The sequence below is a fragment of the Taudactylus pleione genome, unplaced genomic scaffold (assembly GCF_031769625.1).
Source record: "Taudactylus pleione unplaced genomic scaffold, aTauple2 ptg000113l, whole genome shotgun sequence".
NCBI lineage: Eukaryota > Metazoa > Chordata > Amphibia > Anura > Myobatrachidae > Taudactylus > Taudactylus pleione.
The window spans coordinates 6,122,061-6,149,941 of record NW_028284515.1 but is presented as its reverse complement, the minus strand read 5'-3'; the positions used below and the strand labels follow the sequence as shown (position 1 = coordinate 6,149,941).

Here is a 27,881-nt window from a genome sequence, read left to right as displayed (position 1 = left end):
CTATCTGATTGAACTTATGTAAACCATTATACAGTATATTGGTATTTGATGTACTTCTATATTCCTAATTAGAGGAGCGCTGGTTGTGATTGATTTTTTCCATGTATTGCTCATCTCACACATTTTAAGTATTTAACCTTTGTAGTGCGGCTAAGATGTCTGCCTCACCTGGTGTTCTTGTGGGTTAGGATAAACAACACATGTTCTGATATTTTTGTAAGTATCGTGTATGTTATTTTTGTATGTTGTAGCTCCTCCATTACGTGACATCTCATCCAGACATTACCCAGGGGCGTTTTAGGAGAGGAGGGGGCCGGTATGTTGCCTCTGTGTGGGCCCCCTCCTCTATGGCAGCACAGTTGATGCCAGAATCTACTGCACATGTGCGGGTCCCTGGGAAAAGGGAGCCTGCACCTTATTCCTGCGGACATCTTTACTAACAATGCGCTAACGATCTAACCATGCAAGATATCTTGTTTGGTGCTGGACTTTTGCTATTCTCGCACCTAATTGAATATGCCCCTTAATCTGTATTCATTCCCTCCTTTGCTTAGACAACTGTGAGCAGCCAAAAATAAATCTATATAGTGTGTACTAATGTCTAGGATTATATACCAATATTTTTTCTTTTTCACTATTATTTAACTTTTATGGTAACAAGTTCTTTTTAGCTCTTTAGTTCTTTTTAGCAGCTAAACCATCATCGGAAATCAAAGTGGTATGTAAGAACTCTTACTAAAACAATGTGAATTCCCAAGTTCTCTTCTCGTTTTTAGACTCTAACATTACATTTTGTACAATAGAAATGAAATGCCATGTACTTTTTTTCAACATTCACACATCATATCCGCTTACTTGAGCTTGATTTATTTTCTGAGACATGAACTTTACATATTCAAATGTCACCAAGAATTGGGTATTTAGTGTAGCTGCTATGCATGGTATTAGAAGTAGGTGTTAGTGCATAGACCATGATGGAAAAGGCTAAAGATCTTAATTTCTTCTTAATGTCTTAGAGTAGGGGTGGGCAATAAAGAGCCTTTCCCCATGTTGTAAAACTACACATCCCAGCATACCCTGCCACAGTTTTTCTATTTGGCAATGCTAAAAATGTTACAATGCATGCTGGAATTTATAGTTCAACAACAGCTGGAGGGCCGCTTATTGCCCACCCCTGTCTTAGAGGGTACAAATATTGGTTGGCCAATATCTATTTTTTATTTCTGTGCTTGCGTAGTGTATTAAATTATTGATGATATCCTAAGTTATAATTACTGTTTAAGGGGAGAACGTCCATAAAATTTGAAAGAATTGAGTGAATGCCTGGAACAATTATACCGTTGCAATTTAGCTTTTCCAAAATTAGATTACCGTAAATATATGTTTCATAAAGTTTGTGTTTAAAAACTTAGCAGTATGCAGTATTGTGTGTTTGTGTATCTCCTTTATGAGTAATGGGGCCCATACATCTACGACTGATTGACGCAAATCCCGTTCTGCCGACGGCTGACTTGGGGGATAAGGGAAATACAACATGTTTTTTATAATTAAATTGTATTCCTTGTAGCTGGGGAGGAGGCTTAGCACTCGGAAGACTTAGTCACACATCCCAGGGGCATGACCATACCCATCAGGGGTGTCGTCATGCCCACTATGATGCAGCCATGCCCCAGAGGTTCACAACTGCGCTGCCTTGTCCCTATTATTTGTTTATTTATTACCAGTTACAGATGGGTCCACATACATCTAGTCTCCTGGCGCGTTAAACAGCCCTTCTAATTGCGCCATGCCGTGGCATGACTCTGTAGCGCCGAGCGTCTTTTCGTGCATCTTTTTACCTTCAAATGCATCTTATTCGCACAATGATGCGAATAGATAGCACATGCCTATGTTCTCTGTACGTCTGCGGGTGTATCTGCATGCGAAATGCTACGTTACAGTATCAGCGGCTGTAACACTGTAACGTAATGTTCAGCATCCAGATACACCCGCAGTAGCACAGAGAACATAGGCAATGCCGCATGTCATTTTATTCAGCAAAAGCCGCCAGTGCTATCGATTTGCATCGCTGTGCGAATAAGATGCAGTTGAAGGTAAAAAGTGACATGAAAAGACGCTCTGCGCTACCAAGTCACACTGAGCTCCCGCGTTATGTGTGGCGCAACTTGTAGCGCACGGAGGATAGATGTATGTGGGTACATCTGTATTTATATAGAGCACACATATTCTGCAGCACATTACAAAGAATATTTGGCCATTCGCATCAGTGCCTGCCCCAGTGGAGCTTAGAATCTATGTTCCCTACCATATGTACTGTACACACACATACACACTAGGGTGGACTTTTGTTGGGAACCAATTAACCTTCCAGTATATTTTTGGTTTGTGGGAGAAAATCCATGCAAGCACGGGGAGAATATACGAACTCCACACAGTTAGAGCCATGGTGGGAATTCAACCAAAGACCTCATTGCTGTGAGGCGGTAATGCTGTCCATTACACCAACCGTGGTGCATAGGATCAGTTAATGTTGGGAGGTGTGTTTCAATGGTGCATTGTAATTGGGGTATATTGTACACTAACAATGGGGTAGTAGAAGGAATAGTAGCGCAGTGATTGGAATTGCTATCTCACAGTATTTAGGTCACTGGGTTTAAGACCGGCACTATGATCAATAACAAAACACAGGACGGAATTGGAGTGAATGCAAAAGAAGCTAAATGATATTGAAGACAAAACACTACAAATAATTAACTTCGGGTTTGGGGATAGAAAGGGGTTGGGCATGCAAATACATGGAGGGGAGCAAATCAAGCTGAACATCTGTGGTGATGTTATATGGAATGCACTGAATCAGATCCTGGTGACAGGGTAAGGGACAAGCTAGACGACATAAGACCAAATGATAGAACGGTCAATAGGGTGATGAAGTCAATGAAAAACACTCCACACAATTTTGTCGTTGAGTCCAGCGGGACTAGTCATGTTCCAGTTAAAAATCCATCTGGCTTCCAGTTGGAGAAGTATTTTTGCTCTGTTACCAACTCTGAGGGATCTTGATACATGATCTTTTCTGACTTTGCTTCATCTTCGCTATCTCTATCAGTTGGAGTACCACAAGACTCTGTCTTAGGTCCTCTGCTCTTCTTAATCTATACCACCTCTCTTGGCAAACTAACCAGCTCTGTACGCAGATGATACTCACATCTACCTATCCTCCCCAGATTTGTCACCATCTGTATTGGGCCGTGTCACTGAATGTCTTTCGGCCATTGCATCTTGGATGTCATCTCGCCACATCAAACTTAACATTTCCAAAACAGAATTCATTATATCTCCACCGGCCAAAAGCAGTTACCAACCTGATCTCTCTATCACTGTTAATAACTCGACAATCCACCCTACCCTACAAGCTCGCTGCCTAGGTGTCATCCTTGACTCTGAACTGTCCTTTGTTCCCCACATTAAATCTGTCTCAAAATAATGTTCTATACATCTAAAAAACATATCCAAAATTTGACCACAGCTTACACAAGACACTGCAGAAACTGTAATCCATGCACTAATTATATCCCGCATTGACTGTTGCAATAGTCTCCTTACTGGTCTTCCCAAAAACAGGCTCTCGCCACTCCAATCCATTATGAATTCAGCTGCAAGCCTGATATTCCTTGCCAAAAGTTCATTGTTTGCTGCTCCGCTTGGTCAGTTCCTCCCTTGGTTATCAGTTTTCTACCGACTTCAATACAAAATACTTTTACTTACACATAAGGCTATTAACAAAACCACTCCAATGTACATCTCTTCAGTTATCTCAAAATATCTCCCAACCTGCCTCTTCGCTCAGCACAAGATCTGCATCTCTCATCCCCACGCATTACTTGCTCCCACTCACGGTTACAGGAGTTTATTTGGGCAGCACCCACTCTGTGGAATGCCCCCCAACACACAATAAGACTTTCCTCCAGTCTCCAAACATTCACACGTTCCCTGAAAACTCGCCTCTTCAGACAAGCTTATCAGATTCCAGAACCGCCCACATAACCTTCATACTGTAGCTTCCATATCTAATTACATCCCCTCTCACAGTCCACATATAACCTCATACATAGTCTTTCCTTCACATCCTCCTGACCTTTGGCCAACATTCCTATGTGACTGGATCATACAGCACACCAAGAAACTTTGCAATCTGGCTGGACCAAAATGTAATATATAGCACCTATCCTTATGTATCAATACCTATTTCCCTATAGATTAAAAGCTTGTGAGCAGGGCCTTCCTACCTCCATGTCTGTCTGTTATTACCCAGTTGTGTTCTATTATTGTTTCCAATTGTGAAGCTCAACAGAATATGTTGCGCTATATAAGAAAGTTAATAAATAAATCTATAACTTTATGTTTGAATGTGGCCATGGAGTGGTTCTTTTCCACAAAATGTCTGGTCAAAAGGTTGTCCAGACAGGGCTGCCTTGATCCCCAAGCGGTGGAGAGCCATATGTTCCCTCATTTTTCTTGTGGTCTTGCCCACGTAATAGAGACTGCAAGGGCCGATGATTAAATAAGCAATAAATTAAGAGGTACAAGTGAGGATGTGTTTGATGTTATAGATGCGACCCGAGTGTGGATGTCTGAAGGTCGATCCCATCTCCATGTTGCAGGCAGCAGGTAGTGCAATTAAGGCACTTGTAACACGATGGACATCTGGATAGAAACATGGATGTAGTGTTACTACCTCTATCAAAATTGGTTAGGTCCGTATGCACATCGAAGTGCTTAATATTTCTGACCCTGGTGAAACAGGCCATGAGTATCTTGTTCCAGACATGGCAGGTCTTTATCTCTGGAAACAATAGGCCACAGGTCCTTGGTGGCTTTTTGGATAAACGTACTAGAAGTTCTAAATTGGCTCTTCCAAGGGATCACTTCCTTTATAGTCTCTCTGTTTATAAAGAAACAAGGTTCTCCTAGGACTTCCTGTCTCTGGCTGCTCAAGACAGTAGGGTCATATCCTCTCTGGAGGAATTTGTTGATTATCTTATCTAAGTTTTGATCCAGTTGATCTGCATTTCTAGTGATTCTAGCCTCCCCAACCATTTGGGACATATGCTGGGTACACACTGACAGATATATTGGCCAATCAATTGATCGGCCATTTTATCTGCTGCACGGCAGCCAGTGTGTAACAGCCATATGTCTGTGAACGGAGTCGTTCACATACATATTGCATTGGCTGAGCTGCACAGCCAATGGACAGATATGTCTGCAGATATATCTGTCCATCGGCAGGTGTGTACGGGTGGTCTGCAGACCGCCCGTACACACACATCAGCAGCCACGGAGAGGGGGCCAGGACACGCCCGCCGGGACATGCTCCCAACCCCCCCGGCCGCCGCGACCCGCTACAACTTGCAGATGATGGTTGTTCAGTGTGTATGAACTACCATCATCTGCAGATTGTTATGTTCTGGGTTGTTTGTGGACCCGGGGTGGTAGCAGGAGCGATCACAGAAGCAGATTTGAAAATAAAACTAGGATCTTTAATAAGTGCTTGAGTAGACATATAATGTGGCAGTAAATAAAAGTCCAGGAATAAATAAATGTGCACAAGAGTTCTGTGGTGGGAGCAAAAGGGTTAATGTCCAAGTAGAAACAATTAGAGCTGTCCAGGTGTGCAGGTAGTGAAACTGAAAATAATCAAGCCAGGTTTGCAGATAGTGAACTGAAAATAAACAAGCCAGGTTTGCAGGAAGTGAACTGAAGCGCAGGATGTCAGCAGGCTCAGGCACTCAGGTATGGGCAAGGGTGATGGAGGAAGCGGGGTAGTCCAGTGGGAGCTAGGAGCTGACAGGCAGACTGGCAGACAGCGAATTCACAGGAACAGGAAAGCACAGAGAACTCCCTCTCAGCTAGGCTGAGATACACGTTGCACTGGCCAAGAAGGAAGGCACTGACCCTTCCTAAATACCCCATGCCGTGCTGTTACTGGCCGGAGGGAACATGTGACTCACCAGGATTGGCCAGCCGCATCACATGGCCAGAAGGCAAGATGGCGGCACCCATGCCAAATGGAACGGGGACGCCGCCAGGCCTTACCAGCGCAGAGTGACAACAGGCCCGCACAACAACACGCGCAGCCAAAGCCCCCCGCCAGACACCAGCTCCGCCACCAGACAGCCCGCGCCACAATGACCTCACAGGTAACACTCGCCTAGCGCCATGCTGAAATACCCTGGCCGTGACAGTACCCCCCCTTTTGGGGTGGCCTCAGGACACTCACCAGGCTTCTCCAGATGGGCAGAATGGAATCTCCTGATGAGCGTGGGAGCGTGGACATCACGAGCATCGGTCCAGCAACGTTCCTCTGGACCGTAACCTTTCCAGTCCAGCAAATACTGTAGATGACCTCTGCGTAGACGAGATTCCAAGATCTGGGCGACCTCAAACTCAACTCCTCTCTCCGTCTGGACTCGAGGAGAAGCAGGTAGAGCACTATGAAATTTATTCAGGACCAGGGGCTTCAATAAGGAAATATGGAAGGAATTAGGGATTTTTAGGTATGGGGGTAACTGTAGACGATAGGCCACTGGATTAATGACTTCTGTTATGGAGAAGGGACCGATGAAGCGTGGTGCAAATTTCATAGAAGGAACCCTCAGACGAAGATTCCGGCTGGATAACCAGACCTGGCTTCCAACTTGCATGCGTGGAACTATTCTACGCTTCTTATCGGCCTGGATCTTATAGCGAGAGGATGCCTTCAACAAATCAGACCGTACTTGAGTCCAGATGGCAGCAAAATTCCACACCGTGTCCTCCACGGCCGGAACATCGAAAACAGGCAGGCTTCGAATTTCGGGAACACGAGGATGAAGGCCATATACAACCTGAAATGGCATTTGGTTAGTTGACGAGTGGTAGGAAGCATTATGTGCAAACTCAGCCCACGGCAGCAAGGCAGCCCAATTGTCCTGGGAAGATGACATAAAAATCCTTAAGAAAGTCTCTAGATCTTGATTAACTCTCTCGGTGGAGCCGTTGCTTTGCGGATGGTAGGCCGTGGAAAAGTTTAACTTCACTTGAAGAACAGAACACAAAGCCCTCCAGAATTTTGCAGTAAACTGCACACCACGGTCAGAGACAATTTCAGCAGGAAGGCCATGTAGACGAAATATGTGTTGGACAAACAACTGTGCCAGGTCAGGGGCAGAAGGTAACTTCTTCAACGGTATATAGTGGACCATCTTAGAAAATCGGTCTATTACAACCCAGATAGTGTTGAAACCTTGAGAGACTGGCAGGTCTGTGACGAAATCCATGGAGAGATGGGTCCATGGACGTGATGGAGTAGGTAATGGAAGCAATTCCCCAGCTGGAGCTTGTCGCGATGATGTATGCTGGGCACAGGAGGAGCAGGAAGAGATGAACTCCATTATATCTGCCTTCATAGAAGGCCACCAATAGTGTCCTTTCAGGAACTCCAAGGTCTTCAGAGTGCCTGAGTGCCCTGCGAAGCGAGAGGAATGTGCCCAAGTGAGAAGCTGCTTCCTTAATTCCGGGGCCACAAATGATTTTCCCGTAGGAGGCTGAACTTGTAATGAGGCAAAAACTCTTGATTCCAAGACAGGGGTATTGCTTTGATTTTCAGATTGATCATCACAGAGGAGAGATCTCGATAGGGCATCAGCCTTCTGATTAAGTGCTCCAGACCGGAAGGTCAGGGTGAACTGAAATCTGGCAAAGAATATTGCCCAGCGGGCCAAACGAGGACTCACACATTGGAGGTTTTTGAGAAATAGGAGATTTCTATGGTCCGTGAATACAGTAAATGGAAACTTGGCGCCTTCTAGCAAATATCTCCATTCCTTCAACGCCAACTTTACAGCTAGTAGTTCTTGCTCACCTATGGCGTAGTTCCTTTCAGCAGGTGAGAATTTTTTAGAAAAGAACCCACACGGATGGACTCGGTTGTCCTCATAACGTTGAGACAAGACTGCTCCCACAGCTTCAGATGATGCGTCCACTTCCAACAAAAAAGGCCTGTCCAGATCTGGTTGTCGAAGAACTGGTGCTGAGATAAAGGCCTGTTTTAGAAGATGAAAGGCAGACTCTGCCTCAGGTGACCATTGGGCAGGATTAGCACCTTTGCGGGTCAAGGCTGTAATGGGAGCCAGCAGTGTAGAAAATCCCTTAATGAAGCGTCTATAATAATTGGCGAAGCCCAACAATCTCTGGATGGCCTTCAGTGTCTGAGGTCGGGTCCAATCCAGAATTGCTTGTACCTTCTTGGGGTCCATTTCTAAACTGGAGCCAGATATTACATAGCCGAGAAAAGGTACACTGGGCACTCCAAAGACGCACTTCTCCAGTTTGCAGTAAAGGTGGTTTTCTCTCAAACAGGTCAGAATTTCTTTAACATGTTCTTGATGTTTAGCCACAGAGGGTGAAAAAATCAGTATGTCATCCAGATAGACAACAACCGAAACATATAACAGATCCCGGAAAATCTCATTAACGAAACTTTGAAAGACAGCAGGGGCATTACACAATCCAAAAGGCATTACTAAATACTCGAAATGTCCATCTCTGGTATTAAAAGCGGTCTTCCATTCATCGCCAGCTCGGATACGAATGAGGTTGTAAGCCCCTCTCAGATCTAATTTAGAAAAAATGACAGAGCCCTTGACCCTATCAAACAACTCAGTAATCAGGGGAAGAGGGTATCGATTCTTTACAGTAATGTCATTAAGGCCTCGATAATCGATACATGGTCTTAGACCACCGTCCTTCTTGCCAACGAAGAAAAACCCAGCTCCGGCAGGTGAAGTAGAGGGGCGAATGAAACCCTTTTCCAGGTTGTCCCGGATGTACTCGGTCATGGCTAGAGTCTCAGGCAAGGACAGCGGATAGGTACGACCACGAGGTGGTATCTTATCAGGTATCAATTCAATTGGACAGTCCCATTCCCTATGAGGGGGTAAGATATTTGCTTGTTGCTCAGAGAACACATCGGCGAACATCTGATATTCCTTGGGAATGGCAGAAGAAACTAATGGAACTGTCTTTCTCACAGGTCGAATTTTTGGAAGACAGGATTTCTGACAGTCCATACCCCATGACAGAATCTGCATAGAACTCCAATCAATCCTGGGATTATGTTGACGTAACCAGGGTAGACCAAGAACCACTTCTTGAGAGGCCTCTGATATCACCAGGAATTTTAAGGACTCAGAATGAAGTGCTCCAATTCGGACCAATACTGGTTGAGTCTCTTTGGTGACTATCGTTAGTTAGAGGACGTCCGTCTATAGAAGTCAGAGAGATGGCATGGTTGAGAGACAAACAAGGAATCTGAAATTTATCTATGAAACTAGACGTTATGAAATTTCCTGCTGCTCCCGAGTCAAGTAGAGCAGTAGCAAAGACAGGTTTGGGTTTAAGATCAAAGGCTAGGGTAATCGTGAAATCTTTAATTTTTGGAGACGGGTTCATAACTCCTAACTTGATGTCTCCAGGGTCAATTAGGATTTGGCATTTCCCGTTTTACGGGGGCAGGAGATCAGCAGGTGACCGGACTCTCCGCAGTACAGACAGAGGTTCTTTTGCATTCTTCTCTGACGTTCTTCTTTGGAGAGGTGTGTATGATTCACCTGCATAGGCTCCTCTTCAGTAGGAGAAGGAATGGGTCGGGTAGAAATGGAGGGGGTAAATGACCTTTGCCGGTCAGTTCTGTTTTTTTCAGCCTGACGTTCCCTGAAGCGTAGGTCAACTTTGATACACAACGAAATCATGTCGTTCAGATTAGTAGGAAGCTCTCGAGTGACTAGATCATCCTTTAGTCGGTCTGACAACCCATGCCAGAAGGCCGAGGTGAGGGCTTCCTCATTCCATTTGAGCTCTGATGCTAAAATTTGAAATTGCACGGCATATTGACTGACAGGACGGACCCCTTGTCTCAGTGTCATGATGTTTGATGATGCTGATACAGTACGCCCAGGTTCATCGAAAATCCTCCTGAAGGATGACACAAAGCCTGCGTAATTATCCAGCAGCGGATCTGAGCGCTCCCAGAGTGGGGAAGCCCATTCCAAGGCCTGGCCGGATAACAGAGAGACTATATAGGCCACTTTAGTTCTTGCAGTTAGAAAGTTGTCAGGCTGCAGGGTAAAATGTATGTCACACTGATTTAGGAATCCTCGGCAGAGTTAAGGATTGCCGTCAAATTTACTTGGTAAAGGAAGATGTAAGCGGGGAGATGATCTGCCTCCTGTATTCCCAGACGCTGATGCGGATGTAGATGCTGGTACTTCAGGGGTAGAAAAGGAAGTTTGCAAACTATCCTGTCGCTTGGACATCTCTTGCAGAAATTTAGCCATCTGATGCTGCATGTTTTCCAGATTTTCTAAACGACCAGAAATGCACCTGAACAAATCCACTCCTGACTCCTGATCTGTGGCCGGCTCCATGGGGCCAGTGCAAACTGTTATGTTCTGGGTTGTTTGTGGACCCGGGGTGGTAGCAGGAGCGATCACAGAAGCAGATTTGAAAATAAAACTAGGATCTTTAATAAGTGCTTGAGTAGACATATAATGTGGCAGTAAATAAAAGTCCAGGAATATATAAATGTGCACAAGAGTTCTGTGGTGGGAGCAAAAGGGTTAATGTCCATGTAGAAACAATTAGAGCTGTCCAGGTGTGCAGGTAGTGAAACTGAAAATAATCAAGCCAGGTTTGCAGATAGTGAACTGAAAATAAACAAGCCAGGTTTGCAGGAAGTGAACTGAAGCGCAGGATGTCAGCAGGCTCAGGCACTCAGGTATGGGCAAGGGTGATGGAGGAAGCGGGGTAGTCCAGTGGGAGCTAGGAGCTGACAGGCAGACTGGCAGACAGCGAATTCACAGGAACAGGAAAGCACAGAGAACTCCCTCTTAGCTAGGCTGAGATACACGTTGCACTGGCCAAGAAGGAAGGCACTGACCCTTCCTAAATACCCCATGCCGTGCTGTTACTGGCCGGAGGGAACATGTGACTCACCAGGATTGGCCAGGCGCATCACATGGCCAGAAGGCAAGATGGCGGCGCCCATGCCAAATGGAACGGGGACGCCGCCAGGCCTTACCAGCGCAGAGCAGGGTTGCTATTTTAAAGTTGTGGTGTGTCAGACTTTTTCTTTTTTATGGTACTGTGTCCAGTCTCTGAATTTGTCAGATTGTGCTATGCAAGGATAACTTTAAAATAGTATGTTGTGGACTCCTCAATCTTTACACTTGCATGTCTATATATTCAATTTTTTTTTTTCTTTTTCTTTTTCTTTATGTGATCTATATTGAGCGACTGCTTAACCATTTATATCAGATTTCTACTATATATTTTTATAAAGTTAGAACAACAGCCCAAAGATGCTTTTACACAGACGATTGAGTCATCAGACCTATTATTAAGGGAGACTCCCACCTCATAGATGATTGGCTGCCTGATAACATATTAACCAGCCAGCATCAGAACACACCCATCCTTGAAGAAGGCCTGATTGGCCGAAACGCGTCGACGCCCAGTTTTCCACACACGTGACTAAGGAAGCAGAGAGCCTTGTGCACAGCCTCACGCTGCTACTCCTTATCCTCCTAACAGGAAACAGCAGGAAACAGCACCCTCCTCTGCCATACTACAGAGCAGCGTGCATTAGAAGCAGAGGGTTGAGCGAGTGGTCCGGCTGGACTGACTGCGGCAATTGAAATCATACCGCACTGCTCCCCTCCTCCACACACCACATGGACAGTGCAACACGTGACATTCAGTGAAGACGCCGACCGGTAAGCCCCGCTAGCGGGACGCTGCAGTCACACTTTGCACGGCTCACTCTATCACCGGGACATTGCTTCAGACAGTGCAGGGACACGTACGTGGATATCCACATACGGAGAGCTACCTTTCTACATAAGGTTACCCTCACTTCCCTAGCACATTGCAAGTAGCCAAAGGGACATACACATACTTGTCTTTTTAGACATAGGGTACCGTATATATTTACGGGAAGGTAACCCCCTCAAAGGGCACACCTACCACCCGGACATTATTTACCCACTTGGGATCAGTCCTATTGGCTGACTTTTTCTTGGCTACTAGTCGGTATGGACAAATACTGAGCTGATATTATAACATAAGGGTACCGTATATATTTACGGAAAGGTAACCCCCTCAAAGGGCACACCTGCCACCCAGACATACCTTGATCCTTCCATATAGGACTTAATCATCATATATAATTTTTATTAGATTATTTTACCATCATACTCCTACTACCAGAAAGGAGACATATAAGAGTCTAAAATAGCCATCCATATTACTAGACGCATTGGTATATGGTGTCTATATAAATAAAAGATTGTTTATAACATTCATTAGATCTGTTGTCATCTCCACATTTTTTACTTTAGCCACATTTTCTATAATATGATATATAGACAAGGTGAGCGCATGGTACAAAATCTATTTTTATCAGTATCATTTTGTTGGAGACAGGACATCTCCAGTACCAAGCAGCCCCCTAAAACAATAAACATCTTGTTGAGCGCTGTTCACATTTTCCATTTATAAAAAAAACTTGTCAGTTAAGTGGTTAAAAAAAACATAACATCACCAAGCAAATATATATGTGTTTGTTTTTGCGTGCCCTGTTCGTGTTTGCGTGGGTTTCCTCTGGGTACTGGGTTTTTTCCCACACTAGGAACACATGCTCATAGGTTAATTGACTGCTGACAAAATGAACCCTAATATATGTATGTGTGTTTATATGTGTGGTAGGGATTATCTACTATATAAAATCGAAAATTTGTCCTTCTGTCATTTTGTCCTTCTGTCTTTCTATACAAATCCACAGTTTACAAGCCAAGATCGTGAAATTTTACATACGAGCGTATTAAAACACGGCGGAGGCAACTAAAAATTTTTTAAATCAAAATTAATTACTGTTCATTTTTAATTAATTAAAAAACACAATTTTTGCATAGCATTTGCCCTCTACAGGTCAGGTATGGTTTCTTTTCTATCTCTACTATCTACTATATAAAAGCGAAAATTTTTCTTTCTGTCTTTCTATACAAATCCACAGTTTACAAGCCAAGATCTCTCATGGTTCTTTACCTATAACACCAAAGAAGAATAAAAGCATTGTCCTGTTTGGTTAGATGCAGATTTGGGCACCATTCTTCTTGGCCCATCTGCAAGGTCAATAATTTGATTTTATTACATGCATTTTGCTACATACTAAGGAATTATGGCATTTTATTCTGTAGCATATAATTGAAGTCACTGAACATCATTTACTTTGGCTCTTGCATGGAGTTTACAGTACCGTTTAAATGCTGTATGAATTTATAACCACTATTAATTAGGGATGAGCGGGTTTGGTTTTCAGAGAACCGAACCCACCAGAATTTCAGGGATCCGGGGTGATCCGAGCCAAGCTCAGATCTCCTTGCCTGCCCTGGATCCCTCGAGGCAAAACCTTGCGATTCCGCTGACTGGTCGCGAAGTTTTGTATTGAGCGGGCTTAACGCTGATTGGCTAAGAGAGTCGTCTGTCACGGCTCTCAGCCAATCAGCGTTAAGGCCATCCCCCGCTGCCTGACACTGAAGGCACCCCTCGCTGCAGACACCCACACTGGCAGCATCCCCCGCTGCCGACACCACCGGCACCCCTGCACTGCTGTCCCACGTACTGAGGACACAGTGACCCCCACACTGCCGACACTGCTGGCACTCCCACACTGAGGACACCACTAGCACCCCTGCACTGCCGACACTGTCAGCACACATGCACTGAGGACACCGCTGGCACCTCCGCTTTGCCGACACCGCCGGCACTCTGCATTGAGAACATCCCTGCACTGCCAACACAGTCAGCAAACCTGCACTGAGGACACCGCTGTCACCCCCGCACTGCCGACATCGCCGGTACCCTTCACTGAGGACACTGCCAGCACCACAGCACTGCCATTCCACATACTGAGGACACCGTCAGCAACCCCTGCACTGCCAACACAGCCAGCAAACCTGCATTAAAGTCACCGCTGGCACCCCCACACTGCCGACATCACTGGTACCCTTCACTGAGGACACCGCCAGCAACCCCTGCACTGCCAACACAGCCAGCAAACCTGCACTGAAGACACCGCTGGCACCCCTGCACTGCTGACACTGCCAGCACACATACAATGAGGACACCGCTGACACCCCTGCTTTGCCGACACCATCGGCACCCTGCACTAAGGACACTGCCAGCACCCCCCCACTACTGCTCCACGGATTGAGGACTCCCTCAGTGACCCCGCACTGCCGCTACTCCCACACCGAGGGCATCCCTGCACAGGACACCACTGGCTCCCCCACTCTGCCGGCACTATAGGACACTGCCAGGGCCCCCGCTCTGCCAACACCGCCACACTGCCAACACTGACGGCACTTCCGCATTGAGGACACCACTGGCACTCTCGCATTGAGGACACCACCAGCACCCCGCACTGCCGTCTCAGTAAGTGCCCTATTGGTGTATCCAACCCACACTGTATAACACACTGTATCTGTGTTGGAACTTGGAAGCTGAACTGCCACATGTTAGTGCCGCCCACTGTGTCGCTTAGCTTAGTCAGCCAGCTAGCTGGATGCAACCTTTTGGCCTTAACTAGAAGAAAAAAATAATATTGTGAGGTGGTCAAAATTGATTGGAAATGACTGGAACTAAATGTTATTGAGGTTAATAATACGTTAGGAACAAAAACAGGCCCATTTTATGTGATTTTAGCTGTTTTTATGATATTTTAAGAAAAAAATCCAGATCCAAAACCGAAAAACAAAACACCAAGGAAAAAAATCCAAAACCAGGGGAGATCCAGATCCAAAACCAAAACACATCTCTACTATTGATATTAAGCCAGGCTTATGAGTCTGAATATGGTAAAAATTGCTACAATATCTGCATCCATGAGGAGATATCCATCTGATTTTGAATCAGGCCCATAAAGATGGCAACTATACTGGGATGCAAAAACGCAGCTCTGCAGCACAAATTTTTATTTATACTTGCTCATGCATCAGCTTACACAACTAGATGGTGTCAACAGTGGCGACCAAACTTTTTTGTCTACTTCCTTGGTTGCTGGACCGCACTATGGAACACACAGAGGCTACTTCCGGTTCATTCCTTTGTCAGCCCCTGAAGGGTAAAACCGATTGGATGAGTCTTATACACTGTGGATACCCTGAATGCCGGAAACAGCTGCACAAGGAACTGGAAGTAGTTGCTGTGCATTTCATAGTGCGATCCAGCAACCAGGAAGTACACAGTCATCCTGGTATCAGAGCAACAGAAGCTCTTGGCCGTGTTTACACTGTACATCCGACAAATCTGGAATGCTTCTATCTCCGAAGTTTGCTTTACACCGTTACAGGTTCTACTTCCTTTGAAGACCTTAGGACTGTGGATGGGGAAGTTTGTCACACTGTTCGTGAGGCCTGCCTAAGGAGAGGTTTGTTGGAGGATGATGTGTAAACAAACATTCTTAAAATCCCAGGCAACGCCGGGTACCCCAGCTAGTAGATTATAAACTCCACTGGGGCATGGTTAGAAGTGAACGATTAAATTTTCTTTGTAAAGTGTTGCATGATATGTAGCCACTATATAAGTAACTGTTAGTAATAATAATAATGAGCAGTGGAGAACCTTAGTTACTAAGGGGTGTATTTACTAAGCTGTGTTAGGAGATAAAGTGAACGGTGATAAGGTACCAGCCAATCAGCTCCTAACTGCTGTGGCACAGGCTGTGTTGAAAAATGGCAGTTAGGAGCTGATTGGCTGGTACCTTATCACCGTTCACTTTATCTCCTAACACAGCTTAGTAAATAGACCCTATATGTTGGCTAATGAGGCACACTGTGTGATGCCAATCAGTGGTGGCTCCAGAGGTGGGGCTGCAGCGCAGTTCAAAATTCAATTAGGGGAGCCACACCAACTGCCATTTCACACACTGCCAAACATAGATGGCTGGGACTCACTGGCAGTTGGTGTGACTCCCCTATTTGAATTTTAGACTGCACTGCAGCCCCACTGATGCCAATCATGCATACATATTAAACGGTATGGTTATACCAGGGCTTGACAAATGTTTCTAAAATCTAGGAGCCAGGATGAAAGTGTAGGAGCCAGACCACCATCTCCACAAAACAATTACAGGAGTGAGTGAGGAGCATAGCTCTGTGTGTTATGCAACTGTTATACACACTATACTAGTCCACAAAATGGTCACAGTTGAATGGATACAGGAAATGGAGGCCCCCTCACTGCTCTGCACAGCTCCCCTGCCCCACCCCCCACCCTCTAGTAATAACACACCACATTTCACATAAAATAATGGTGCCAGAAAGTACAACAAAACCCTCCTCCCCTCGTGGTCACACCACTATCCCTCTGAAGCCGCTCCGCAATCCCTGGCCACGCATAGACACTACTACCGGAGAGCTCTATGCAGCCGGAGATAGGAGACAGTAGACAGCCGGAATGTACAGGAGGATCAGCGTAGACTGGGACAGACAGCAGGGATCAGAGCAGGCCAGGATGGACAGGAGTCGTCAGTGCAGGCTGGGACGGACAGAGGCACAGCAGTCACCGCAGGCGACACTCCTGTGCATGATATGAACACCGAAATACTATAAGCATGAATCTCCGCCGGAGCTGATGAGGATCTGCTTCCTCCCTCACTGCAAAATCTAGTAGCCAGGCAGCAAAATCTGGTAGTCATGGCGACCTGGCCCCCGGGATTTGTCGAGCCCTGGGTTATACTATATAGAGGTCAATGGAGCATTCTATGTATTAGACAGTGACTGTATAACTATATACTGTGCAGTATTACTATCCTGCATACCTGTCATTTGGGTATATACTAGGGGTGAGCGGGTTCGGATTTCTGAAATCCGAACCCCCCCGAGCCCCCCCGATCCGAGTCCGATCCGAGTCAGGCTCGACTTTTCCCGCCTGACTCGGATCTGAAATCGAGGCAAAACGTCATCATCCCGCCTTCCGAGTCTCGCGGGTTTTGGATCCTATATAAGGTACCCGCGTCGGCGCCATTTTCTCACTCGGCTGTGGACAGTGAAGAGGGAGGGTGGGAGTTAGGGCTGTGTAGTGTAGTGTAGTGTAGTGCTGCTGTTGTCCACTACTTCAAAGTCCATAGGGGCTGGCTGTGTTGTGCTGTGCTGCTGTTGTTAATAGGGGCTGTGTCCACTACTTCAAAGTCCATAGGGGCTGGCTGGACTGTGTTGTGCAGTCAGTTCTCCATAGGGGCTGTGTCCACTCCAAAGTCCTGTGCAGTGTCCCAGTCCTAAAGGGGTGCTGTAGTGTTGTCCAGGGGGTGCTCTGTCCATCAGGGGTGCTCCCCCCAAGTGCTAAAAAAATAATATATTTTCTGTGTTTGTGAATTGTGTGCGCAGTAGCCGCACGTGCATCAACAAAGTAGTGCCAAGCGTGCGCCTGTGTCATAAGTAAAGGGCCGGCTGGCTTGACCGTTAAAGGGTGCTGTAACCCCCGAAAGTACACTCCAATCCAAACCAAAAAAAAATTATTTTCTGTGTTTGTGAATTGTGTGCGCAGTAGCCGCACGTGCATCAACAAAGTAGTGCCAAGCGTGCGCCTGTGTCATAAGTAAAGGGCCGGCTGGCTTGACCGTTAAAGGGTGCTGTAACCCCCGAAAGTACACTCCAGTCCAAACCAAAGAAAAATTATTTTCTGTGTTTGTGAATTGTGTGCGCAGTAGCCGCACGTGCATCAACAAAGTAGTGCCAAGCGTGCGCCTGTGTCATAAGTAAAGGGCCGGCTGGCTTGACCGTTAAAGGGTGCTGTAACCCCCGAAAGTACACTCCAGTCCAAACCAAAAAAAAATTATTTTCTGTGTTTGTGAATTGTGTGCGCAGTAGCCGCACGTGCATCAACAAAGTAGTGCCAAGCGTGCGCCTGTGTCATAAGTAAAGGGCCGGCTGGCTTGACCGTTAAAGGGTGCTGTAACCCCCAAAGTACACTCCAGTCCAAACCAAAAAAATATATATTTTCTGTGTTTGTGACTTGTGTGCACTGTGGCTGCACGTGCATCAACAAAGGAGCACCGCGCAGCGTGCGCCTGTGTCCCATAAGTAAAGAGCCGACTGGCTCATTTCTTAAAGGGTGGTGTAACCCACAAAGTGCACTACTCTCCAGCAAAAGTAAAAAAATATTTTCTGTGTTTGTGTGCGCTTTAGCCGCACGTATATATCAATATAACATAAATGGAGGACCAAACTTTCTCCGATAAAAATAAAATAGGGAAAGATCAAGAACCACTTCCTCCTAGTGCTGTTGCTGCTGCTGGGAGTTGTTCATCATCCCAGAGAGGAAGTAGGAACATCACTACTTTTACTAAACAATTGACCCTCCAACAGTCCCTAGCGATGAGGAAGAAGTACGACAGCAGTCATCCTGAAGCAAAACGTATAACTGAGGCCTTGACTGCTATGTTGGTGTTAGACATGCGTCCGGTATCCGCCATTAGTGCAGTGGGATTTAGACAATTGATGGAGGTAGTGTGTCCCCGGTTCCAAATCCCGACTAGATTCCACCTGCATCCTCAAAGCAGCAGCGACAAGCGTGCGTCTGTCTGTTAAAGGGTGGTGACACCCTCAAAGTGTGCTACACAAACAATAAAAATATTGTTCTTTTTTTTTCTGTCTTTGTGAAATGTGTGGGCTGTAGCCGCACCTGCATCCTTAAAGCAGCAGCGACAAGCGTGCGTCTGTCTGTTAAAGGGTGGTGACACCCTCAAAGTGTGCTACACAAACAATACAAATATTCTTCTTTTTTTTTCTGTCTATGTGAAATGTGTGGGCTGTATCCGCACCTGCATCCTCAAATCAGCAGCGACAAGCGGGCGTCTGTCTGTTAAAGGGTGGTGACACCCTCAAAGTGTGCTACACAAACAATAAAAATATTGTTCTTTTTTTTTCTGTCTTTGTGAATTGTGTGGGCTGTAGCCGCACTTGCATCCTCAAAGCAGCAGCGACAAGCGTGCGTCTGTCTGTTAAAGGATTACATCGGTGACAGCATCCAAGTAGGCATGTCAGACAGTCCGTACCTGTACTGGCAGGAAAAAGAAGCAATTTGGAGGTCCCTGTACAAACTGGCTCTATTTTACCTGAGTTGCCCCCCCTCCAGTGTGTACTCCGAAAGAGTGTTTAGTGCAGCCGGGAACCTTGTCAGCGAAAGGCGTAGGAGGTTGCTTCCACAAAATGTGGAGAAGATGATGTTCATAAAATGAATTATCAACTCTTCCAGGGAGACCAGCCTCCAGAACGTACAGAGGGACCTGTGGTTCCAGCGGGGACGAATTAATACTCTGTGAGGATGAGGATGTACACACTGAAGAGGGTGAGGAATCGGTGGATGAGGAGGATGAGGATGACATCTTGCCTCCGTAGAGCCAGTTTGTGCAGGGACAGATTAATTGCCAGCTTGTTTTGTGGGGGCCCAAACGAACCAATCATTTCAGCCACAGTTGTGTGGCAGACCCTGGCGCTGAAATGATTGGTTTGTTAAAGTGTGCATGTCCTGTTTATACAACATAAGGGTGGGTGGGAGGGCCCAAGGACAATTCCATCTTGCACCTCTTTTTTTTCTTTGCATTATGTACAGTTTGGGGCCTAGTTTTTCAAACTGCCATTCTGTCTGCCACTGCAGTTTCACGCCTAGATGGGTCACGTGTTTGTGCCGCCCACTCGTGTCGCTTAGCATAGTCATCCAGCTACCTCGGTGCAACCTTTTGGACATAAAAACACTATTGTGAGGTGTGAGGTGTTCAGAATAGACTGGAAATGAGTTGAAATTAAGGTTATTGAGGTTAATAATAGCATAGGAGCAGAAAAACCTACAAATTCTGTGATTTTAGCTGTTTTTATGCTTTTTTTAAAAAAAATACAGATCCAAAACACAAAACCCAGAACCCAAAACACGGAAGGGTGGTTTTGGCAAAACCAATCCAGATCCAAAACACGAAGAAAGATCCAGATCCAAAACCAAAACACAAAACACGAAAAGTGGCCGGTGCACACCCCTAGTATATACTATATTGTGCATGCTGTTTACCTGGCATGATATAGCTATACTGATTTTACATACTCTATACTGGGCATAGTGGGTTGGACTAAACTTTTTGTGCTGCATACTGGGCTTGATGAAGATAATACTGCTTATGTTACTATTACTCTTACAAATTTCTATACATATGTACAATGCTATCAATAACATTTATCTGCAATGTATATGCGGCATACTGTACAATACCTAGAACGGACGTGGAGCATGACTTAAACATTTGCAGCAACCAAATTTGTGAGGCACAATGGGTGCTGTTTTACCTTTGCAAGTGTGGTGAAATCCATAGCATCCAACCAGTCTGGCCTGTGCAGATACTAGCCTTTGGCAGTTCACTTCAAGTTAGGCTACTGTATTAAAAGTTAAACCCAATTCTTTATTGGTAGTTCTAAGTTGCTGTAATTGAATGCATTGCTCAGGTGTTTTATTTGAATGCATTGCTCATTGGAGGTGTTTTATTTGAATGCATTGCTCATTGGAGGTGTTTTATTTGAATGCATTTGCTCATTGGAGGTGTTTATTTGAATGCATTTCTCAGTGAAGGGATTGATTTTATCGCATTGCTCAGTGAAGTTGTCTTTTTGAATGCATTGCTTATTTTTTTTTTTTTTTGCATTTCTCAGTGGAGATTTTTTTTTTTTTAATGCATTGCTCGGTGGAGGGGTTTATTTGTATGCATTTCTCAGTGGAGGTTTTTTTTTAATGCATTGCTCAGTGAAGGGATTGATTTTATTGTATTGCTCAGTGAAGGGCTCTTTTTGAACGCATTGCTCAGTGGAGTTTTTTTTAAATGCATTGATCAGTGGAGTTTTTTTTAAATGCATTGATCAGTGGAGGTTTTTTGTTAATACATTGCTCAGTGGAGGGGTTTATTTGAATGCATTGCTCAGTGAAGAGATTGATTTTATTGTATTGCTCAGTGAAGGGCTCTTTTTGAATGCATTGCTCAGTGTGTTTTTTTTTAATACATTGCTCAGTGGAGGTTTTTTTTAATGCATTGCTCGGTGAGGGGTTTATTTGTTTATTTCGCTGCAGTTCTCAGTGGAGGGCTCTTTTTGAATGCATTGCTCAGTGGAGGGGTTTATTTGAATGCATTGCTCAGTGGTGGGATTGATTTGAATGCATTGCTCAGTGGAGGGGTTTATTTGAATGCATTACTCAGTGGAGGGATTGATTTGAATGCATTGCTCAGTGGAGGGGTTGATTTGAATGCAGTGCTCAGTGGACGGGTTGATTTGAATGCATTACTCAGTGGAGGGGGGTTGATTTGAATGCATTGCTCAGTGGAGGGAGTTATGTTCCATCCCATAGCAGGGAAAAGGGGAATGGTGCAGTATAATCTATGGATGCAGCCATTTGTGTGTTAAACTATTATACAGACTATCAATTCAGCAAGGTAGTGGCATCATGTAGGCATTACGTGCTTACTGCTAGCTACATCACTATTTCCTAGAGAATTCACAGGCAGCATTCTCACATACTAATTATTAGTTCTGCTTCCACTGAGTGTAGGTGAAGAATCTGCTTTAAGTTAAGCAAAGGTACTGGGTGCCTCTTTATAACCTGTTTTTCTGTTGGTTCTTTCTATTCCTTGTGTCCTGGGTGCCGCTGAGCACTATTTGATGTATGACTTACTTTGCCATTATGACATGCCTTTGCCTAGTGTTGCTCCCTGGTAATGTTTACTTTTGCACAGATCACTGCAGAGACACTGTCCCATGCTGCGGATTGAGATCAGAGCTACTCCACAAGGAATAGCCTGCTACGTATTATTATCACAACTTGCTTTGCACGCCTTCATTTTCCTTCATTCGTTGCCTTCCTAGCATCACCATAGTAACAGGGTTTCCACAGAAAATAACTCTAAATATAGATTTCAAATCCCCATGCTTTCGGCTAAAAGCCTAGAGCCACGGTAGATGGCTGGAAGGATTAGGCTGCAAATGCAGAAAATTGTAGACAGAGTGGATTGAAGTGGAAAAGAAAATGGCAGATTGTTATCTTGGAGGCTTCGGGTCATTTCCAATTGAACGGATGCACATGCAGGCTTCCTGCTTCCCTGCGTTCTCTCCTGACGGCAATGCAGCATAGCCTAGATCATAACCTCACAATCTCTTAAGTTTCAGATCTGTGCTGTTGAAGTGTGTACAGTTATTATCCCACATTTACATACATTGTCAGCTATCTTACCTCCAAGGGAGTTTTTCACAGATCTAGCTCTCTGTATTCTTTTGAAAACTTACAAAGCTAGATTTAATTTTTCTGGAATTTAAAAACACATTAGTAGGCAGTGAGATCTTATACAAAAGCTGTCTGTGGGGCTGATTCAGCTGATTTGTGTGCAATGCTGAATGCAGATTCCCGTTCTGCGCAACCCCTGCTATGCCTCTGCCTTATTGACAGGCAGAAGCATTTACGGGGCAGTGCTTGGGGAAGCCGGCGATCCTAGAAACGGGGATGTGTTGCCCCTGTTTCTAGGAACAAGTTTCCTGGTCTCTCAAGCGAGCCAGCCTGCATAAGCTGGGGTTGACTCAATTCGCGCTGAATTGCGTCATCATAGCCCCACCCTCTGCTTTACAATGCCTGTAATATCGACATTACAAAGCGGGAGCGGGGCTACCCTGACGCGATTGTGCCGGCAAGCCCCCGCATCGCTCACTTAAGCCGCCTCCACACCTCCTGCTGCACTGACCTGGAGCTGATCTATGTAGTGTCTAGCTGCTGGGGATTGGATGTGTGGCTGCACACTACATACATCTTTTGCAGTGGTTTAAACTGACAATTACACATAGCTTCATATAGTTAGAATTCACAAGCTTACTTTGTAGGAGCAGATAGCTCCAGGTAAAGTTGTCTGACTGTAATGTGAGAGGTGATGGGTTTGAGTCCCAGGTATGACAGTTTTGAGAAATGCTCGCATCAAGAGCTGGTGATTTATACTGCATACCTTTTATGTATTATCACTGCAGCCATTGGATTCACACTGTATTTGGCAGTGACACCTGGATAACAGTGATACAAAGGAATCAGTACCCCATTATCATCGTACTGGACAAATCAGTTTATCATGCCCCTTCCTCATGAGACCACACCCCATTTTCGGGTGCACTTATTATGTCCCTATTTGAAAAAAAAAGGGGGAGGGGGTGCGCCAATGCTCTTCCTTTCCCAGGGCACCAAAAAGTCCAGTTACGGCTTTGCTTATGTGTCCTATTTAGTATAATTATGGTTCTCACAAGCCTTATTCTTCCTCCCACTCTATCTCTCGGCATACAGATGTGTCCACATACATCTTACCTCCTTGCGCGTTACACCATTCTAGTTGCTCCATTCCATGGCGTGACTCGATAGCACTGAGCATCTTTTTGTGCAACTTTTTACCTTCAAATGTGTCTAATTCGCAAAGTGATGCAAATAGGATGCACAAGCAGCTTCTACTGATTAAAATGATGTCAGCACTGTGACGCTGTAATACAGTATATCGAATGCAGATACAGCCGCAGTTGCACACATGCCACAAATCATTTTAATCAGAAGAAGCTGATTGTGCATCCTATTCGCATCACTTTGTGAAAAAGACGTAATTGAATGTAAAAAGTCGCACGAAAAGACACTCAACGCTACTGAGTCACATGCTGGTCACGGGTTATGTTTAACGCGACTTGTAGCTCATGGCACACCTGTACATGATAATATCATAATTTGTCTACAAAATGAAAACCTGTGCTGTGGAATATAATATTGTGACTAATATTTATTGCATGGTTTCTATGTAAAGAGACACAACAATGCCAGGATGTACTGTAGACTAGAAGACATTCAAATGCTCAAGTTTGAGAAATAATAAGGCTGCGCGGAACAATGGTAATACTCAGACTGTGCTTCCTATAAGAAATAACATTTATTATGTAAAAGGGGAATCGGCATATACTTAACATTGGTATTATTTGCAAATCATAAAGTCAGAAGACCTTTATTATGTTGTTTAACTGATTGAAACCTATTGTAGAATAAGATATGCCATTATATCTGAGTACCATAGGAACTTTATCAATAGGCCTCACTAACAGCAGGGATAGAGCTCAGTGTAAGAACAAAGATAGCAGCTCATACCTGCCTACTTTCCTGGGACAGCCAGGAGGCTCCCGAATATCAAGTGGCGCTGCCGGATGCCAAGAAGAGTGGGCAAGTCTACCGGGCTGACAGCACCTCCTCTAGTGGCCTACTTCCAGAGCAAAGGTGGGCAGCTGAGCGGCAGATGACACGGTTTGTGCTGAATCGTGCCCCCCCCAGTTTCACAATACTGTAATTGCGACATTGTAGCGGTGGATGGGCCATAATTGCGTCATCATGCCCATTGGCCTGACCAATTTCCCGCTACACGCCCCACTCTCTCACTGAACCAAACTGGCTGTCCGCTCCCAGAGGAGGCAGCCAGGAAGTCGGCAAGTATGTAGCAGCTCCAGTTTTATGATTGTTTAGCTCATAGGATCCCATTTTCAAACCCACTACTTACATAAATGCACCTTCTGTTTCTGTGAACTATAATCCTCCATCCTTCCCTATTTTCCTTTGGTCCTTTCCCAGATAGGATTCTGTCTACGATGAGTCTTTTGCAGAATATTCTACTCCGCTCAAGCTCCAAACATGCAGAGAAAATTGTAAGATAATCATTACTGTGACCAGTACATGTAAACATCATAACACAACATGGAGTTGTAACCACAAATGATGGGTTAGAACTGCGCTCTGCTGTATGGGCAGATGGGATGTGAGATGTATTGTTTGTGTCGGGGTGCTGCACCTTCCTAAAAGCAGGAGTACCGGGTCCTGTGTAACGATATAATGGGGTAGAGGGTGCGGAGGGTGCGCTCGCCCTATGGGTGTAATGCTGGAGTAATAGTGTGTTGTGGTCTTTTGTGTTCAATGTTGTTTGTGGAGTGATGGGGTGTAGGGAGGGAAGGGGGTCTAATGGACTGGAGGTGGTGGACCTCCAGTCCATTAGACCCCCTTCCCTCCCTACACCCCATCACTCCACAAACAACATTGAACACAAAAGACCACAACACACTATTACTCCAGCATTACACCCATAGGGCGAGCGCACCCTCCGCACCCTCTACCCCATTATGGAGTTGTAACCAACAACATTCTCCAAGATAATATATGGTCACAACAAAGAGAGGCTATACAGTGACACCTTGAAAATACAGTGCCATCAACTGTCCCTCCAGTTTAGCATTTCAAGTATATTGAGCCTGTAGCTGTTGATATTCTCTAACACCCCTTCTCAACAGCTGAGGCCACTAAACCCATTTTTTGCAATAGCCTGCAAAGAAGTCTGCAGATATGTCCTTTTGTGGACAGTATTAGGGGCCTATTCATCAACACTAAAATAACGTTTTTAAGGACATTTTCCTTAATCTCCGTAATGTTAGTATTCATGAAGACAATTGACACAGGCGATATCACTGATATCTCCTCGTTAAGTCCCCCTGCGTTAATTTCCAGTCACTCCCCATACATTAGTATGGGAATATGGAAATTATGCTATTCATCAAATTCCGAAGATGATGTATTTTCGGAATTTGATGGAGTTACTATCCGCCACTGTGAGGTGGCATATAGCAGGTGACACTTACTTGCTTTCAGTGTGTGCAGGTCCTCCTCCGCTCCCTCCGGCGCTCTGGTCTCTCCTCTGGCTCTGGTGGCTGCTCTGACACTGTGTTCTCCCAGCAGAACATAATAAAATTTGTTTTTTTCTAAACTGTACTGTGTTCTGCCGGGAGAACACGTGTCTGAACAGCCACCGGAGCCGGAGGCAGCTGCAGTGGCCATGTAAGTGCGGGACAGCGGGGAGGTGAGTGGTGGGGGGTACACAAAATTACCACAGCTGTAGGCAGTGCTGCACATGCGCTGGTTTTATGGATGTAACGGCACTTGTGCAGCATTGATTCCAGCTGCAGTAAGTTACTGTAGAGAGGGAAAACTATTTCCCTAAAAGCTGTCATCACAAAAATTACAGCTTTCTAAATAGATAGTTATGGGGAGGAGGAATGATGAATTCCTCCGGTCATTAGGTAGAATTCCATGCGAGTTCTAAACCGAATTACCTCCAGAGAAATTTAAGTTATGATGAATAGGCCCCTAATAATCTTAAGTGATGATACTTTATATCAATGTACTTGCTTCTCTGTTAAACTCTGTGCCAGTGCAAGACATCCATGGTTGTTTTCAATGAGTTGTGTTGGTTTTGGCTGCTCTTGTCCCATGTAGGCTAACAAGCTGTCGTAACTATAGCACCTCTTGAATGCAATGCTGCAACATACTTTTCCTGTTAAAGAATACATTACAGGCAATATTATTGCTTTCTGCTAGTCCAAATAACTGGTCCTCCAACAAGTAAAAACACATAGCAATCCACATCCTCATATCCAGTCAGGTTGCATTTGTCAATTATTGGAAGTCCCTTTAAATATCATATAACTCTTTTCACAACATTCCAATCCAATTGTCTTGCCTTTGAGATTATTCTACTTGAATTCCCACTGCTGCTGTAATGTCAGGTCTGGTAACAGCGGCAATGTAGAGCAATTTTCCTGCTGCTTTTCTGTAATGATAGTTATCTGGCAGTGAAATACAATGGTTAATCATTTTCTTTGCGTAGTTAGGGCCTGATTCAGAGATGGATAGATTTGCAGAGCCGCACACAAGAGGCTCTGCAAATTCATCCATCTCTGATGCAAATACAGGAGGAGGTGTTGGACACCTACCTTGCTGCATTTTCCATCCCAGCACTGCGACCACCATTATAATCATTGCGACCGGTTGCTCCTTTGGCAGGCTCCTGAGAGGGTCCTGGTCACATAAGAGGCCAGGAATCTGCGTCCGTAGATGCAGACCCTGGCCTCGTCCCTCCCAGAAAATGACGGTGACGCCCCCGTTTCCGGGAATGGTGACCAGCCACGCCCCCGCTCCGACCCCAAACGCCAAAGCATGTCAATCCTGCTGTGGCTTGGGGGGGTCTGCTAGCATAATCGCAGGAGCCATTCTACACATGCGCAGAATGGGTCCTAAGTGGGCACGGACCCGGTGCCATTGGAGATGTATGTTCAGGCCCTTAGATTCTATGGGAGTGTATACTGTCTTTTTGTCTTGCATCCCCAAATCCAACTGCCACCCCAAACGCTGCCAAACATCGCTGGCCCGGGACTCACTGGCAGTTGGTGCGGCTCCCCTATTTGAATTTTGGACTTTTACACACTTAGCACACAGTCACTGTTGAGGTACTTTCCGAACTCCCTGTAGTATACACCAGCAGATCCAATGTCACCAAACAGCCAAGGATTTAAGCAGCATATTGGCTTATTGAGCAGTAGTATGTTTGTACAGCCATACTCACGATTACATACACTCAGTATCTGGATGATGATTCGAGCTTGAGCAGAACATACCAAGCACCAGCCGGTGATGTATGAGGGTAGTGGTGCATTTCAGTTTTCAGAGTTTGCTGAATTTCAGGTGGTCCATTTGGGACCCCTGATGATTAATAGTCCAGTAACTAAGATATGCGGAAACTAGTGTTTCCGCATGGTTACCGGGCCATTTATTGATGATGAATAGGCCCCTGAGTGAGGTGTTGTTTACTCACTTAGGGGCCTATTCATCATTACATAGTAATCATTAGTGATAATTATGTCTTGAACTCGCTG

At 45.2% G+C, this 27,881-nt stretch overlaps 1 protein-coding gene across 7 annotated transcripts in view; it reads left to right on the top strand.

The window, feature by feature from the left end:
• SLC8A3 (solute carrier family 8 member A3) overlaps positions 1 to 27,881 on the top strand; it is a 410,207-nt gene that overhangs the window by 257,225 nt on the left and 125,101 nt on the right. Inside the window, exon 1 of one of the 7 annotated variants that reach the window (XM_088471219.1) lies at positions 11,563 to 11,813. The exons of the other annotated variants lie outside the window; for them this stretch is intronic. The gene's annotated coding sequence lies outside the window, so the exon portion shown is untranslated. Of the gene's footprint in view, positions 1 to 11,562; positions 11,814 to 27,881 lie in introns of those variants that run through there. 7 annotated transcript variants of the gene reach the window in all.